Source organism: Ranitomeya variabilis, chromosome 5 (genome assembly GCF_051348905.1).
Source record: "Ranitomeya variabilis isolate aRanVar5 chromosome 5, aRanVar5.hap1, whole genome shotgun sequence".
In the NCBI taxonomy this organism is placed as follows: Eukaryota; Metazoa; Chordata; class Amphibia; order Anura; family Dendrobatidae; genus Ranitomeya; species Ranitomeya variabilis.
Window position 1 is genome coordinate 159,882,039 of NC_135236.1, and position 17,399 is coordinate 159,899,437.

At 42.0% G+C, this 17,399-nt stretch overlaps 1 protein-coding gene across 6 annotated transcripts in view; it reads right to left on the reverse strand.

Annotated features, from left to right (window-relative positions):
- NTRK3 (neurotrophic receptor tyrosine kinase 3) overlaps positions 1-17,399 on the reverse strand; it is a 1,046,838-nt gene that overhangs the window by 280,567 nt on the left and 748,872 nt on the right. The gene's annotated exons all lie outside the window — the stretch shown is intronic.

Sequence of the window (17,399 nt, forward strand, 5' to 3'; positions counted from 1 at the left end):
CATAACATATGTGCCACAGCAGCTCGTTCATGTCATGGTACTGCAATTTGGAAACATTTTCCTATATAGAAAACACTAAATAAACCTTGAAAAAAAAATTTTAAAGCCAATTTCAAGATAGTAGATAAGAAACATGAAATGAGCATATCAATTTGGCATTAAATAAAAAAATGTATTTGGAGCCAGAACATGGGCAAAACAACCTGCCAAATTAACCAATGCAAATGGACTGCAAAACCGATGTAATGATTACATTGATGGGAAGGATGATGATGTGGATGATAATTGTGGTAAAACATAAAGACAGATACTCAGTTATGAAATATCCAATGGATCCAAGTAGTCCCCAAAAGTATTTTTAAATGTTATAATAATGCTGAAAACGGCCATATTCTTGTCATTAAGAATACTGGAAAACTTTCCTGAACCCTGGTTTCTGTGATCTGCACGGTATCACCTATCTTGTAGCTAGCTGAAAACACCCTAACAAAGTACAAACTGTTAAAGGGTTGTTCCTTTTTAGTGAAATTAAATTTTTGGGTGCAAGTTAATCTAGAAAAACTAACTATGTGCTGTACTAGATATGGATATGAGCTATACTTTTCTTTGGATCCACCAGTAGGTCTCACTGCTGCTACCGGTGTCTAACTTAGGCTGAAGTACTGATATGTTTACAGTGCGGCAGCCTATCAGTGAGCTCATTGGCTCTAAATGGGGTGTACCATTTACATGGGAATGCCCTGCTCAGAGCAGCAGAGCTTACCGATTGACTGCTGCGTCGTTGACGCTACATCAAAGCTGCGACCAAAGCCAGACAATGGGTAGAGCAGCAAGTCTAACATTGAACTCAGGGAAGGTGAGCACAGTATGGTTTGCTTTTACATAATTATCTGCACACAGGGATTAACATTGACTGAAAGGGAACAATTCTTTTAGCAATAAATATTCATGCTTTATGCTTCTCAGTAAAGTAAGGAACAAAGTCATAAAACAGTAAATGATGCAGTCAAGGGATATTGTGTTTTTTAGGTGGCTCCATATTTTTAAGGTGGCTTCATGTAAACGTTTGTGTTATAAATCTAAGGGCCCCTACACTACATGAGGCCCAAGTAATTATCTAATGCAGCATCACATGAATTTTTGGAAAAGTATTTTTTCCTGATAGCATTGCTTCTAGTGAGTTATGCAGTGCTTCATGGAGGTGTAAGAAGACATGAAGACAGAATTGCCATGTACATGAGGCCTAAAAGATTGAAAGCGCCATTATACATTTTGGGTCATGGTGTTAATATACTAATAAAATTATATTAGTTAGTTAGAAATTGAGTTACTAAATTGATTAACTAGCATTTTGGGAAATAAAAATAAGTTATTACTAGTGATGAGCAAGTATACTCGTTGCTTGGGTTTTCCCCAGCACGCTCAGGTGGTCTCCTAGTATTTGTTAGTGTTCGGAGATTTAGTTTTTGTTGATGCAACTGCATAATTTACGGCTGCTAGCCAGCTTGAGTACATGTGGGGGTTGCCTGGTTGCTCGGGAATCCCCACATGTAATCAAGCTGTCTAGTAGTTACAAATCATGCAGTTGCTGCCAGAAAAACTAAATCTCTGAACACTAACAAATACTCGGAGACCACCCGAGCGACGAATACACTCGCTCATCACTAGTTATTACATAATATTTGAGGAAATTTAGTTAATTGATCAATTAATTATTATATATAAGATGTCAGCAAATTGAGATAATTTATCTTCAGCCCATTCTGCTTCAGTAGCACAACTTTCATGGAGAAAAGATGGTATAGGGCGGCAGTAAAGTCCGCACCGTCCTGCTCATTACAGAGGACGCAGAAGTAGCCGAGAGCAAAAGCTCCGCTGTTTAGTTATCTTCCAGTGATCGATCAGCTCATAGAATAAAACTGGTTTATATACATGTAGTTATGGAGGAGTGGAGGGCAGTTTCGTTGTTTCAAATCTTCTATAGTAACTATGAAATATAATGGAGGTGTAACACAACTGAGAAGAGCAGAGACACTGAAGGAAGATTAAGAGGAAGCAGCAAAGCAAGGATGAAATAATCACATTCAATTTACTGTATTTATGTGATTATAATCTATTATTATATTGTTAACGATTACCATATGTATTGGCAGACCAAAAAATAAGCATTGGTAAAAGTCCAGGTAAAGCTGAACCTACTCTTTATTTTCTAAGCCAAAGTGGAGATTTGCGTCAATCACGTCCCTCTACTCTGATTGAAAAGTATAAATAATAAGTTGTTTGATTTGCTACTTGCAATGTTATTATTTTTTCTTAAAGGGAAGATGTTATGTGAACAACCGCTATTAATCTGCAGTAATGGGGTTAATCTGCAGGTTAATAGCGTTCTGAACCTATCAGGCACCTGCACTTAGACCCCTGCCGCCAAGAGGAAATTAACTTTTCCTCCAGGTAGTGTTTGGGCTTTCAGACATGAGGGCAGCATTGGCGCAGTTTCAGTCCCCGCTCTATGTATTGTGAGCGGCAGCTGTAACCACATCCCTGGCACTGACTGACAGCAGGTTAGCATTATGGCTGGCAGTCAGTCAGTGCCTGGGGTGTGGTTACAGCCACTCCTCTATACAGTTGAAACTAGAAGTTTGCATACACTATATAAAAAGATATGTATATGCATGTTTTTCTCAATATCTGACATGAAATCAGAATAAACCTTTTAGGTCAATTAGGATTACCATAATTATTAATATTTGCCAAATGCCATAATAATGAAAGTGATAGAATGTTTCAAGGCATTTTTATTACTTACTGCAAAGTCAAAAGTTTAAATACATTTCATTAGTATTTGGTACTATTGCTCTTAATTGATTTAAATGGGTCAAACATTTGGGATATGCTTCCACAGGCTTCTCACAATAGTTGGTTGGATTTTGGGCCCATTCCTCCTGACAAAACTGGTGTAACTGATCCAGGTTTCTAAGTCACCTTGCTCGCACCAGCCTTTTCAGCTTTGCCCACAAATTTTCAATCGGATTGAGATCAGGGTTTTTTGATGGCCGCTTCAAAACACTGACTTGTATGTTTTGGGTCATTGTCCATTTGGAAGACCCATTTCCACCTAAGCTTTAACTTCCTGGCTGATGTCTTGAGATGTTGTTTTAGTATTGCCATATAATCTTTTTTTCTCATGATGTCATCTATTTTGTGAAATGCACCAGTTCCTCTTGCAGCAAAACAACCCCACAACATGATGCTGCCACCCCCGTGTTTCCACAAGTCAATTCTCTTCCAGATATCTTGGCTGATTTTTTTAGACTTTCCCATGAGTGTTAGGGGTCAAGTTCCCGCCTCTGCACAGGGGGACTCTCGAGCCATCTCCGCTGCGGTCTCCCATTCTTCTCCTGCCGCAGTGGAGCCTGCTCAGTGGAGACATCGGTCCCAGCGTCTTGCTCAGTCTGACTCTGTGCAAAGGGTTACTGCTGCTTTTCCAGCTTCTGCCATTGAAGCCAGTGCTGGGCAGCGGCGAGCAGACGCTTTTGGGACTAATTCCTGCTTTTCTCCTTCTGAGCATGCCCAGGGTAAGATCTCTTATTGGAGATCGAGGGTCACATGCTTGGATACTGCAGCAAAGTCCATTGGTTCTCCAGGAAGGTCCTGAAGGTGCTCAGGCTCTGTGGCAGCCTCTCATTGGTCCTTCTAGGAAGGTCTTGTGCTTGCTGCAGCTATATAAGGTTCGCATGGCCGCACGGCCATGCGCTAGTATCAATGCATGTTATGAGTTTTGCGCCAATGTGGTCACGCTTGTGTGGATTCAGGGACCCGGCTGAAATAAGCCACTTAGAATACTGGCACCTCCGGTGAGGAGATTGTATGTATGGTTTCAGGGCCCTGGCTGAAATAAGCCACCTAGAATACCGGCTCCTCCGGTGAGGAGATTGTATGTTTGCCTCCTTGACTGCATGACCACAAGCTGCTATCTGCTCAGCAGTTACTGTGTATTCCTGTGGAGTTTAACAGGACACAGTCCTTTCTTTGTAGCGACTTTGTGAAGCAACAGAGATCGCTTCTACCGCCATATAGTGCCGTTGTTTGCCAGCAGCAGGTTATTTTCCTGCACGGTGGACCCCGGGCTGCGAACGCACCAAATAACATCTCTATATTTACTCGGTGCATTCCACTAGCCCTAACACAGAGGCAGTGTGTTTCAGGTGTGCATTAAAAAACATCCACAGAGGAGTGTCTCTAATTAACTCAGATGTTGCCAAAAAATCAGAAGGTTCCAAACACATGACATCATCATAAGGGCAGACCAGAATTGTTTAGAAGCATACTAATCTTAGGGTACTGTCACACTAAACGATTTTGCGATGCCGAAGGCCCCGGGTAACCAGGGTAAACATCGGGTTACTAAGCGCAGGGCCGCGCTTAGTAACCCGATGTTTACCGTGGTTACCAGCGTAAAAGTAAAAAAAACCAAACAGTACATACTCACATTCCGGTGTCTGTCCCCCGGCGTTCTGCTTCTCTCCACTGTGTCTGCGCCAGCCGGAAAGCACAGCGGTGACGTCACCGCTGTGCTCGCTTTCTGGCTGGCCGGCGCTCACAGTGCAGAGAAGCAGAACGCCGGGGGACAGACACCGGAATGTAAGTGTGTACTGTTTTTTTTTTTTTTACTTTTACGCTGGTAACCACGGTAAACATCGGGTTACTAAGCGTGGCCCTGCGCTTAGTAACCCGATGTTTACCCTGGTTACAAGCGAACGCATCGCTGGATCGCTGTCACACACAACGATCCAGCGATGACAGCGGGAGATCCAGCGACGAAAGAAAGTTCCAAACGATGTGCTACGACGTACGATTCTCAGCAGGGTCCCTGATCGCTGCTGCGTGTCAGACACAGCGATATCGTATGGATATCGCTGGAACGTCACGGATCGTACCATCGTAGCGACAAAAGTGCCACTGTGTGACAGTACCCTTAGTGTATGTAAACTTTTGGGTACTGTCACACTAAACGATTTACCAACGATCACGACCAGCGATACGACCTGGCCGTGATCGTTGGTAAGTGGTTGTGTGGTCGCTGGGGAGCTGTCACACAGTCAGCTCTCCAGCGACCAACGATGCCGAAGGCCCCGGGTAACCAGGGTAAACATCGGGTTACTAAGCGCAGGGCCGCGCTTAGTAACCCGATGTTTACCGTGGTTACCAGCGTAAAAGTAAAAAAAACCAAACAGTACATACTCACATTCCGGTGTCTGTCCCCCGGCGTTCTGCTTCTCTCCACTGTGTCTGCGCCAGCCGGAAAGCACAGCGGTGACGTCACCGCTGTGCTCGCTTTCTGGCTGGCCGGCGCTCACAGTGCAGAGAAGCAGAACGCCGGGGGACAGACACCGGAATGTAAGTGTGTACTGTTTTTTTTTTTTTTACTTTTACGCTGGTAACCACGGTAAACATCGGGTTACTAAGCGCGGCCCTGCGCTTAGTAACCCGATGTTTACCCTGGTTACAAGCGAACGCATCGCTGGATCGCTGTCACACACAACGATCCAGCGATGACAGCGGGAGATCCAGCGACGAAAGAAAGTTCCAAACGATGTGCTACGACGTACGATTCTCAGCAGGGTCCCTGATCGCTGCTGCGTGTCAGACACAGCGATATCGTATGGATATCGCTGGAACGTCACGGATCGTACCATCGTAGCGACAAAAGTGCCACTGTGTGACAGTACCCTTAGTGTATGTAAACTTTTGACTTTGCAGTAAGTAGTAAAAATGTCTTAAAGGGAAGGTGCCACAAGTTTTCTTGCAGTTTGTTTTTTTGTGAAATTAAGCTTAAAATAGTAATTGAAATGTATTAATGCAATGTTTGCACTGTTTGCAAACATTTCTATATGAAAAATATTATATATTTTCTTTCAAATATATATATTTATCACTAGGGGGATCATTTTCTGTTTTAGACCTCAAGCAGCTATACTAAAGGTACCTTCACACGAAACGACTTTGTAACGATATCGCTAGCGATCCGTGACATTGCAGCGTCCTGGCTAGCGATATCGTTTAGTTTGACACGCAGCAGCGATCAGGATCCTGCTGTGATGTCGCTGGTCGCTGAATAAAGTCCAGAACTTTATTTGGTCGTCCGCTCGCCGTGTATCGTTGTGTTTGAAAGCAAAAGCAACGATACCAGCGATGTTTTACACTGGTAACCAGGGTAAACATCGGGTTACCAAGCGCAGGGCCGCGCTTAGTAACCCGATGTTTACCCTGGTTACCAGCGTAAAAATAAAAAAAACAAACAGTACATACTCACCTGCGCGTCCCCCGCCGTCTGCTTCCTGACACTTACTGAGTGCCGGCCCTAAAGTGAAAGTGAAAGCACAGCGGTGACGTCACCGCTGTGCTGTTAGGGCCGGAGCTCAGTCAGTGTCAGGAAGCAGACGCTGGGGGACGCGCAGGTGAGCATGTACTGTTTGGTTTTTTTACTTTTACGCTGGTAACCAGGGTAAACATCGGGTTACTAAGCGCGGCCCTGCGCTTAGCAACCCGATGTTTACCCTGGTTACCCGGGGACCTCGGCATCGTTGGTCGCTGGAGAGCGGTCTGTGTGACAGCTCCCCAGCGATCAAACAGCGACGCTGCAGCGATCGGCATCGTTGTCGCTATCGCTGCAGCGTCGCTTCGTGTGAAGGTACCTTAAGACTTACCAGCTTTACTGTTAGCAGCAAAATTGGGGCAGTAACTGCTGACATCACTATTTCTCTCCCCTTTCGGGTAGTCTAATATCCCTGGGGCAGAATGAAGAGTAGCATCACAGGGCAGTGCCATATTGTTGGAGACTGCCCTGTGATCTGCTATCATTAGCAGTTACTGTCTCTCTCCCATCAATCACTCTCACCCAGATGACATGATTCTCTCACCTCCCTCCACCAAGCCTGGCCATTCACTGCATCTCTTTATCTTATCTTAGGAAGGGATGAATCACAACTCCTGCTGGACAGCTGACAGCTCCTACTCCTAGGATGCTAATGGTACACTGTTGCTCCTTGATGTCTATGCTATTCTGCCTGGCTTTTCTCCTGCATTTTACTACTGTCAGACCTCAATCTAGGATCTGTTCTGTTGGAAGCAGTACTGATTATGTTTAGTTAGCAGATCCAAGGGCTCCATTAATTTGGAAGCAGAACACTCACACTACTGTGAAATGTGCAGCCCACAGAGGCGTGCCCAGTTCACACCAGTGACTGCTCCATTACAATAGATAGGGTCAGCAGGAGATCTGTTATCTCCTATGAGCATGGGGTGCCATATTATGACACTGATAGTGTTGTGCTGCTGTGAAAACCCCAGTGCCTTTTTTAAACTCCTATAACACACAAAATATGTTTCAAATGCATTCAAAACTTGGTAATAACAGCATGTTATGCTACATTGCATTGATTAATTAATGATCTACAAACGCGGTACCTTCCCTTTAAAACATTCTCTCTCACTAGTGATGAGCGAGTGTACTCGTTGCTCGGGTTTTCCCGAGCATGCTCAGGTGACCTCCGAATATTTGTTAGTGTTCGGAGATTTAGTTTTCATCACGGCAGCTGAATGATTTACAACTATTAGCCAGGCTGAGTACATGTGGGGGTTGCCTGGTTGCTAGATAATCCCCACATGTAATCAGGGCGGTTAATAGCTGTAAATCATGCTGAGGTGATGAAAACTTAATCTCCGAGCAGTCATAAATACTAGGAGGCCACCCAAGCGTGCTAGGGAAAACCCGAGCAACGAGTACACTCGCTAATCACTATCTCTTACTCATTATTCTAGCATTTGGCAATTATTAATAATTATGTAATCCTAATTGACCTGAAACGGGAAAGGTATATTCTGATTTCATGTTAGATATTGAGAAAAACATGCATATATGTCTTTTTATATAGTGTATGTAAACTTCTGGTTTCAACTGTACACACAGAGCGGTGATGGAATCCGAGCCAGTGCCACCTTGCGACAGGAACTCGAATGTTACCAAGATGAATGAAGTTAATTTTCTCCCGATAGTAGCCATCTAATCCTGGTACCAGGTAGGTTCAAAACGCTATCAATCTGCAGATTAACCCCATGTCTGTAGATTAATAGCGCTCTTTCACATGATAGATTCCTTTTAAATTGTGATGGGTGAACCCCCCGTTGTTCAGGTTCTGAGGTTTCTCCCGAGTTTTTTGTAAAGTTCGAGTTCGGGGGCCGGACATCACACAAACTTGCATTAGAACCCCGAACACGGACTTTACATATATGGAAGGGGGAGGGGAAGCTGTAAAAAAAGCAGAAAATTAATAATAATAAACATTAGAATTATACTTACCTGTCCAGTGATGCGTCCTCCCGTCCCGCTGTTTCCAGGCCGCATCTGCATCTGGGATCACTCATTAACTGCCAGCAGCATTCACTGCACTCGGCAGTCTACGTTTTTTTCTGGCAGTGTTCGTGCGGTGACGTAACCACACGAACACTGCCAGAATAAGCCGAAGACTGGCGAGTGCATTGAATACCGGCAGAAGGTAAGGAGTGGTCCTGGAAGCGGATGTGGCCGGGAGACAGTGGGATGGGAGGACATGTCGCTGGACAGGTAAGTATAATTATAATTATTATTATTTTACTGCTTTTTTTATAGCCTGATCTGGACCCCAACAGTAACACGGGTTTCCCATGGAAACCCGGGGACCATGTGACCGAACACTATGTGTTCGGTACGGTCCGAAACTTTGCAGTTCGGGTTCGCCCATACCTACTTTTCAACAAAGGTTCCTTTGCTATTCAAATGCAATGAGCAACAGCTGCAGGAACCCCATTAACATAAAGTCTCAGAATCTAAATTTGAAAGTAAAAAAACTGTATAAAACTAGTATTGCTTAGAGAAAAGAATTGCTTAAATATTTTCCATGACTACATAAAAGGTTCATACATATCAATTAGCTGGGTCAAATGGTAATCACATACATCTGTTCTTGTCAAAAATAATATGCATTCAACACAGACCACCAGCATATAAAAATCCCATACGTACTGTATATTCATATACATGTTCACCAGTTTGGGAAATGGAAAAATTACAGCAAATACCCAAATCCGATAAGCCTAGAGGAGCCATTATGCAGAAGCGTTATCATGGGGAACATCGCAATGACAGATGAACTGGGGCAGCATATTGTGAGGACCAGCAGTTGGCAGCTTTCAGTACTAGCTATCTCTGTTTCTCCGTAATTAACTGTCGAAGTCAAATAAAGTACATTTTTTAAATGTGATGAAGCTACTTGTTCTGCCAGCTCACTTCACCTTTCCTTACTTATATTCTTCTCAGCGCTACATTGATATGTGCTTGGTCCAATATAATTTTTTTAATTCTGATAGTGAGGATTGAAAAAAGAGCTTAAAGCTGTGTGAAATGAATGCAGGAATACGATTCTGTATAGGAATGGTAATTAAACTGACTGAATGCGATGAACATCACCAAGGAGGTGACAAAGTGAGATCTGAACTTCAATTGCTAACTTCCCACACATACCGTAATTGAGCGGCAGGGATGTTCTACCCACCATGAACCAATGTGAACACAGAGTACTAGATGAAAGAATGAAAAACAACAAGGCTGTATACAATCGTCCACAAGAGCAGATTACATCAATTCTAGCCTGAACATACAGTTACATGCAGTATATCAAAAATTTCAATAGTAAGAACAAATTGTCAATGCCACCTTAATATACTGTGTCTACCCAAAAAATAGGCTAGCTTCAATAATAAATAAATCAGATTTGAGTTAATACATTATTACAAAATAGCATCATTATCAATTAAATTCCTAATATTAAAAAAATGATTGCATCTTATAGCTACTTATGACTGATTCATTCTCCCTCTGCAGTAAACTGGCTGACTCACTACCCTTTGCTTGGAATCCTGCATGACAAAATTACATCATGGCACTGTGAATGAAACATGATGTTTCATGCTAGTGATGACATCACAATGAATGTGATTTTATCAACCAGCTTTTCAAATAAAGAACTAGAGTCCTAAGATACCAACTATAGGGAAATTGATCAGAGTTGTAAAGATCTATTACAAGTAGACATGATCGGATGCCAAAGTTTTACCCAAATTTTGATCTGCAAAGAAAAAAACTTCATGCGATTGTCAATACTAAAGATACTGTAATAGCTCGGAAAATACACATGGGAGAAGAGAGAGAGGACCCCTCTGACCACAAGAGCGTACACTTTACTTGTGAGAGTAAGGACTCCACTTACTATAAGAGTTTTCACTTTACAGGAGAGATAAAGAGAGAAAAAGAGAGGACCCTACTGATATGAGAAGACACAGGAAAAAAAGAGAGGACTGCTCTGACCATAAGAGCTTACAGTCTATAGTAGAGAGAGAGGACCCCATTGACCATAAGAGATTACACTCTACATAAAAGAGAAAGAGAGGACCCTGATTACACACTGCAGGAGACTTACTCAGTGACTCGGGAGTCAGAAAATCACTCTGATGTACGAACTGTACTCCATTGGGAACCTCTGATTTCTGATGTCCCAGTTACTGACCACCACTGTACAAGGTACGATAATCATATAGATGTCACAGTTGCAGGGCATCAAGAGGAAGGCCGAGCAGCAACACCAAATGACATAAGCCTGCTGTCTGATGCTTAAGCAATGTGGGAAATAGTGCCGGCAAGTTTTTTGGGGGGTATATCATGAATCAAATCTCAAAATGTTAAAATTTGCATGACACCATGAATTTCAGGAAATTCTATGCAAACACTACAAATACTGACTGGTGACCAGCTCATGCAGCCCTTTATCTATCCTTCATTTCTTCAAGATGGCTGGACCATCATTGTAAATAGGCATCTGTACTTTGTCTCCCCCAACTCATTATATATTGTAAGCTCTTACGGGCAGGGTCATCATTATCTTTGCTTTAATTATTGTATTATCTTGTAGATTGTGAGCCTTCGCGGGCAGGGTCCTCTCTCCTCCTGTACCAGTTATGACTTGTATTGTTTAAGATTATTGTACTTGTTTTTATTATGTATACCCCTCCTCACTTGTAAAGCGCCATGGAATAAATGGCGCTATAACAATAAATAATAATAATAATCTTTAACTTTGTTACTTATGACTGTTGTGTATGAACTGTTGAATTGAAAAGCACTGCGGAATATGTTGGTGCTATGTAAATGAAGATTATTCTTATTATTTGCACAATAAGAAGTTTTGGAAATATATGCATGACCAATTGCAAAGAAGGTAAATGTTTACACTTAGTCCTAAGAACAAAAATGTATTAATTAATAAACAAATATTTTGCCTGAAAATAAACTGATTATTATTTGGAGTGAGGTCATTGTACAATAATATATTTTCTGTGTATACAGGATAAAACTATTCTCTGCTATAGGTTGTGTAGGCCATAGTGGGGGCTGAAAGCGACCCTCTACCCTGACTATAGATGTCATGTACTTGTCACCATATTTGTAATTCATCTGCTGCTCCCTCTTCAGAAACCACTATATTGACCTTCCGCTAACCAAAATTGCTAATGCAATATCTTGGAGAGTGCAGTAGTAAGTATAAAACACAACTCCACCGCCTTTCCTGTGTTGTGGCGGTGTGGTTCAGACTTCCCACCAACGCCTATGCACTGTGATGACCACCTTGTCTGTTGGAGAACCAGAATGAATATCTTAGCAGAGAAGGTAGAAGGGGGCAAATGGAAAGTGACAAATCTATAATTACTTTTCAATGCCAGAATGAAGTGTCATTTTAAAAAAAACAGATAAAGAGAATGTTCTAGATTATAACTTGAATTTGCAAAATGTCTATATATGCATGTATCTACTTAGCTCTAAATTACTAATGACAGAAATATATTGGGATGAATATTCCAGCAGCATAGCTCAAATATGATTTTACTAAACCAAACTTAGGTGGAGTTTTCCTATAGTATAGCCAGTATATGAGACATTGCCTTTTTTACCCTATTCATCATTTCGAAACTGCACTATCCATCTGAAACACACACGTCTCAATTTTTGCAGAGTGGCCTCTTTTTCTAGATTGGTATTTTTGTATTTTAATCAGTACGATTTATAGATATTCATTTTACATAGTGCATGAAAGATTAGGGGAAACAATAGAAGATTTGTTAAAAGAATGTAGAATTTGTCAGTGATGTTCTTCGGCAGGCGCTTAATACTCCCCCAATGATGACGATAAGTGCTCAGCATTAAATTGAAAGTGTTTACCAAAATAAGGTCTATGATAACACAGCGAAAAATGGATGTGAAAGCAAGAGAAAATGGTTTCTCGTGGCCGGATGCCCAAGTATTCTGTTAGCACTCTTCGCTTTTCCTCAGTACATCGATATAGAGAAAAAAAATTAAAAAAAGGAGACAAGAAACCATATTGTATTTTACCGTCTCTCGTCTATTGTTACTGACTTTTGCTAATGCCATTTTTGTTTTTCTAATTAATGTATGTAAAATTAAAGGAAGAACTTACTATTCCAACTGTGCGATGATATACAAGAGGGAAATCCTTGGAAAGCCTGATTAGCACTTTTGAGGATGATAACTAATTGTTACTAATTAATAGTTATTCTATCTTATTTCTAATGCTTACCCAATTATTTCTGCTACGTTATGGAAGGTTATAATTAAAAAGTGAAAATAAATGGAAAAAAAGAACAATGTACATATAAAAGATTATAATTAACCTCTGATATTCTGACTGATAGAGACAATGATATTAGAGTTAGAATTTTTGATGTTTGGCAGCAGTTAGTCAAAATTTTGCTTATGGTTCGATCAGGTGATCAAAAAAAATCTGAATGTTGTAAAAAATGTTTTGTTTTTTAATTCAAGTGACCCTACAATGCTGTAGTAACCCAAAGATACAGTTGAAAAAGTGAGTAGCTGATATCTTTGTGGTCAACAATTATCTGCAACCAGTCAGTTGCTAAATGTTAGCAGTCCGAACTGAAATGATGATTATTATTATTATTACTATTAATCAAGGTGTTTCATTCAAGATTGCCATCATTTGCTGAGCAGTCAGAATGGATATTGCATTAATGTCATAAATGACAACTGAGACTCCCACTAATCAGAGTAATGAAGGGATCATTGTATCTCAGCGCCACTATGGCTTTTACCAGACACAGTGGCGCTGCAGTCTATGTCTGGTATGGGCCATTGAGCCATTAACTGGAATGGGACTGAGCTGCAATACCAGGCACAGTTCGCTGACAAGGTGACCTTCTATTCTTCTTAAAAGCCAATGGGACCAAGGTCATGTTCAGATGTGGTTATGATCACACGGGACTCCAGAAATTAGACTTGTAGAGATCACATATTGATGGCATATCCTAGCAATATGACATCATTCTTGATAAGAAGAAAACCTCTTAAAATATTCTGTCATGATGGGTTGATGGATACTAGAACATTCGCTCAGGATTTCCTGGCAGTACTGTATAGTTCATTTTTGATCGATCTCACTAGTTATAACAGGAATGTGAAGAGCGATGAAGGCATTTCTTCTGATTTACACTGTTGGTTATGACAACCTGTCTAATCCTTACAAGTTTCTTTTAGGCCATATGCAGATGTCCGTGTTGGACGTACATGTTCTATCTGTTTTTTTTTTTACGGATGCAACATGTACCCATTATAATCTATGATGTTGTTCACATGTTCATTTTTTCAGACAGCATGGATGACAAGTGATAATAAAAGTCTATAGATCGATGAAAAACACCATTCAGGTACTATATGTGCTTAACATTGCAAACATTGTCATTTATGTATTTCTTCATTCATCCATGAAAAATACCAATGACAAACTGATACAAAACACTGATGACACACTGATGGTAAGAACGGACACACAGACCGTACACTGATGACACACTGATGGCAAGAACGGTCACACAGACCGTACACTGATGACACACTGATGGTAAGAACGGACACACAGACCATACACTGATGACACACTGATGGTAAAAACGGACACACAGACTGTACACTGATGACACACTGATAGTAATATTGGACACACAGACCGTACACTGATCACACTGATGGTAAAAACGGACACACAGACTGTACACTGATGACAGTAGAAAAAGTCTCGCACTCAACTTAGGTATAGATATTTTTTCAGGTTTTATTGGTACTGAAGTAGCACTGGAGAAACGTTTCAGCCTATACTAGGCTTTCATCAGTCACGTACTGTGTCTTATCAAAGTGTGTGGACAGTTCCAATAATCGGGACGCAGATATTTCGTGTTGCAAAAGATAGTCGCTTGTGGAAGCGTATGTTCCTGTATAGATAGGGACCTGTGATAAACTCAGACAAAGTTGCCCAGATGCAAAGTAGTGGCCTCCAAGGGCGACCTATTTTTCGTTTGTGTCGGCTGGAGGGGAGCCGCTGTGGAGAAATGCGTTCCTAGCAGACACGGTGGATACCGTGTCTGCTAGGAACGCATTTCTCCACAGCGGCTCCCCTCCAGCCGACACAAACGAAAAATAGGTCGCCCTTGGAGGCCACTACTTTGCATCTGGGCAACTTTGTCTGAGTTTATCACAGGTCCCTATCTATACAGGAACATACGCTTCCACAAGCGACTATCTTTTGCAACACGAAATATCTGCGTCCCGATTATTGGAACTGTCCACACACTTTGATAAGACACAGTACGTGACTGATGAAAGCCTAGTATAGGCTGAAACGTTTCTCCAGTGCTACTTCAGTACCAATAAAACCTGAAAAAATATCTATACCTAAGTTGAGTGCGAGACTTTTTCTACTGTTACTAAAAGGATTTGGGCACCTAGTCTCTGCACCATATTATAGCAGTGCACACGGTGTTTTCCCTATGTACACTGATGACACACTGATAGTAATATTGGACACACAGACCGTACACTGATGACACACTGCTGGTAAGAATGGTCACACAGACCGTACACTGATGACACACTGATGGTAAGAACGGACACACAGACTGTACACTGATGACACACTGAAGGTAATAACGGACACACAGACTGTACACTGATGACACACTGATGGTAAGAACGGTCACACAGACCGTACACTGATGACACACTGATGGAAAAATCGGTCACACAGATCGTACACTGATGACACACTGATGGTAAGAACGGACACACAGACTGTACACTGATGACACACTGATAGTAATAATGGACACACAGACCGTACACTGATGACACACTGATGGTAAGAACAGTCACACAGACCATACACTGATGACACACTGATGGTAAGAACGGACACACAGACTGTACACTGATGACAAACTGAAGGTAATAACGGACACACAGACCATACACTGATGACACACTGATGGTAAAATCGGACACACAGTCCATATACTGATGACACACTGATGGTAAAATCGGATACACAGACCGCAAACAGATGACACACTGATGGTAATAACGGACACACAGACCGCACACTGATGACATACTGATGGTAAAATCGGACACACAGACCATACACTGATGACACACTGATGATAGAAACGGACACTCGGACCATACACTGATGACACACTGGTGGTAAAGATGGACACACAGACCATACACTGATGACAAACTGATGGTAAAAACAGACACACAGACCGTACACTGATGACATCCTGATAGTAAATACTGATGACACGTACCATTTTGTCATGTACTGTAGGTGTTTAAACATGGACCATGTGAATGCGGTCTCAAATGTATACTTTCTGTTGTGTCCAACCAGACTGCACACATAACATGTGTAAAGCCCCCGTCGCACTAAGCGAGGTCGCTAGCGAGATCGCTGCTGAGTCACAAGTTTTGTGACACAACAGCGACCTCAGTAGCGATCTCGCTATGTGTGACACGTACCAGCGATCAGGCCCCTGCTGCGAGATCGCTGGTCGTGTCGGAATGGCCTGGACCTTTTTTGGTCGTTGAGGTCCCGCAGACATCGCTGAATCGGTGTGTGTGACACGGATTCAGTGATGTCTTCACTGGTAACCAGGGTAAACATCGGGTTACTAAGCGCAGGACCGCGCTTAGTAACCCGATGTTTACCCTGGTTACCATCATAAATGTAAAAAAAAAAAAACAGTACATACTCACATTCCGGTGTCCGTCAGGTCCCTTGCTGTCTGCTTCCCGCACTGACTGACTGCCGGCCGTACAGTGAGAGCACAGCACAGCGGTGACGTCACCGGTCTGCTGTTAGGGCCGGCGCTCAGTCAGTGCAGGAAGCGGATGGCGGGGCACGCGAATGTGAGTATGTACTGTTTGTTTTTTTACATTTTACACTGGTAACCAGGGTAAACATCGGGTTACTAAGCGCGGCCCTGCGCTTAGCAACCCAATGTTTACCCTGGTTACCAGGGGACCTCGGCATCGTTGGTCGCCGGAGAGCTGTCTGTGTGACAGCTCTCCAGCGACCACACAGCGACTAAACAGCGACGCTGCAGCGATCGGCATCGTTGTCTGTATCGCTGTAGCGTCGCTAAGTGTGACGGGGCCTTAATGCATGCAGTGATGATAAGCTGTTTAAAAACACAATTGCTTGCTAAAAGATCTAAGCCAGTGGATCCTAAGAAGGAAGGTGAAGGTAAATAGTAATTTTCTGTAGGTGTCATTGACATATAATTAACTGGAATAGAAGAGACCATGGGAAATCACTATTTGCACCTGTACAAGTATATTGTAATTCAGTTTATGATAGCATTTTGAAGGACTTTGGTTTCAGACAGTTTTATCTTTACAATGTCTCCTCTCCCGGCTATTACACACAACTGGTTATGAAAAGGAAAAGTTATGTCCATAATAAAACACCAAGAGAAATCAGCGTCTGATCGCCGCCACAAGATGAAACAAAAGGAGCCCTATAAATAACATCACTAGGATTTTTTAAGTAAAAAGCTTCCACTATGGCTTTTAGTTATTATCCATCTGTTGTGTATTTAGGAGAGAAAATTCATGTTCGTACTGTACTTCTGTATCTAGAGGAAAAAAGTCAATACTATACATCATGCACAAGATTAGGGTTTTTCCTTAATATTCAGACAAAGTATACGTTCACCAACATAAAAGAATGTTTTGGCTTATGTACATAGGACTAATTTACTGGAAAAACAAAACACTTGTTTCCCAATAAAAAATGCAGCGTAAACAAGCTGTCGATCACCCAATGAACAAGCAAAGTGATTGTTCATCAGGTTAAATGAACCTTGGCTTGTTCAAAGCCATGATGATTCCTCACAGCACATCGTCCTGTGTCCTGTACAGCTTATGTGCACAGGGCAATCTT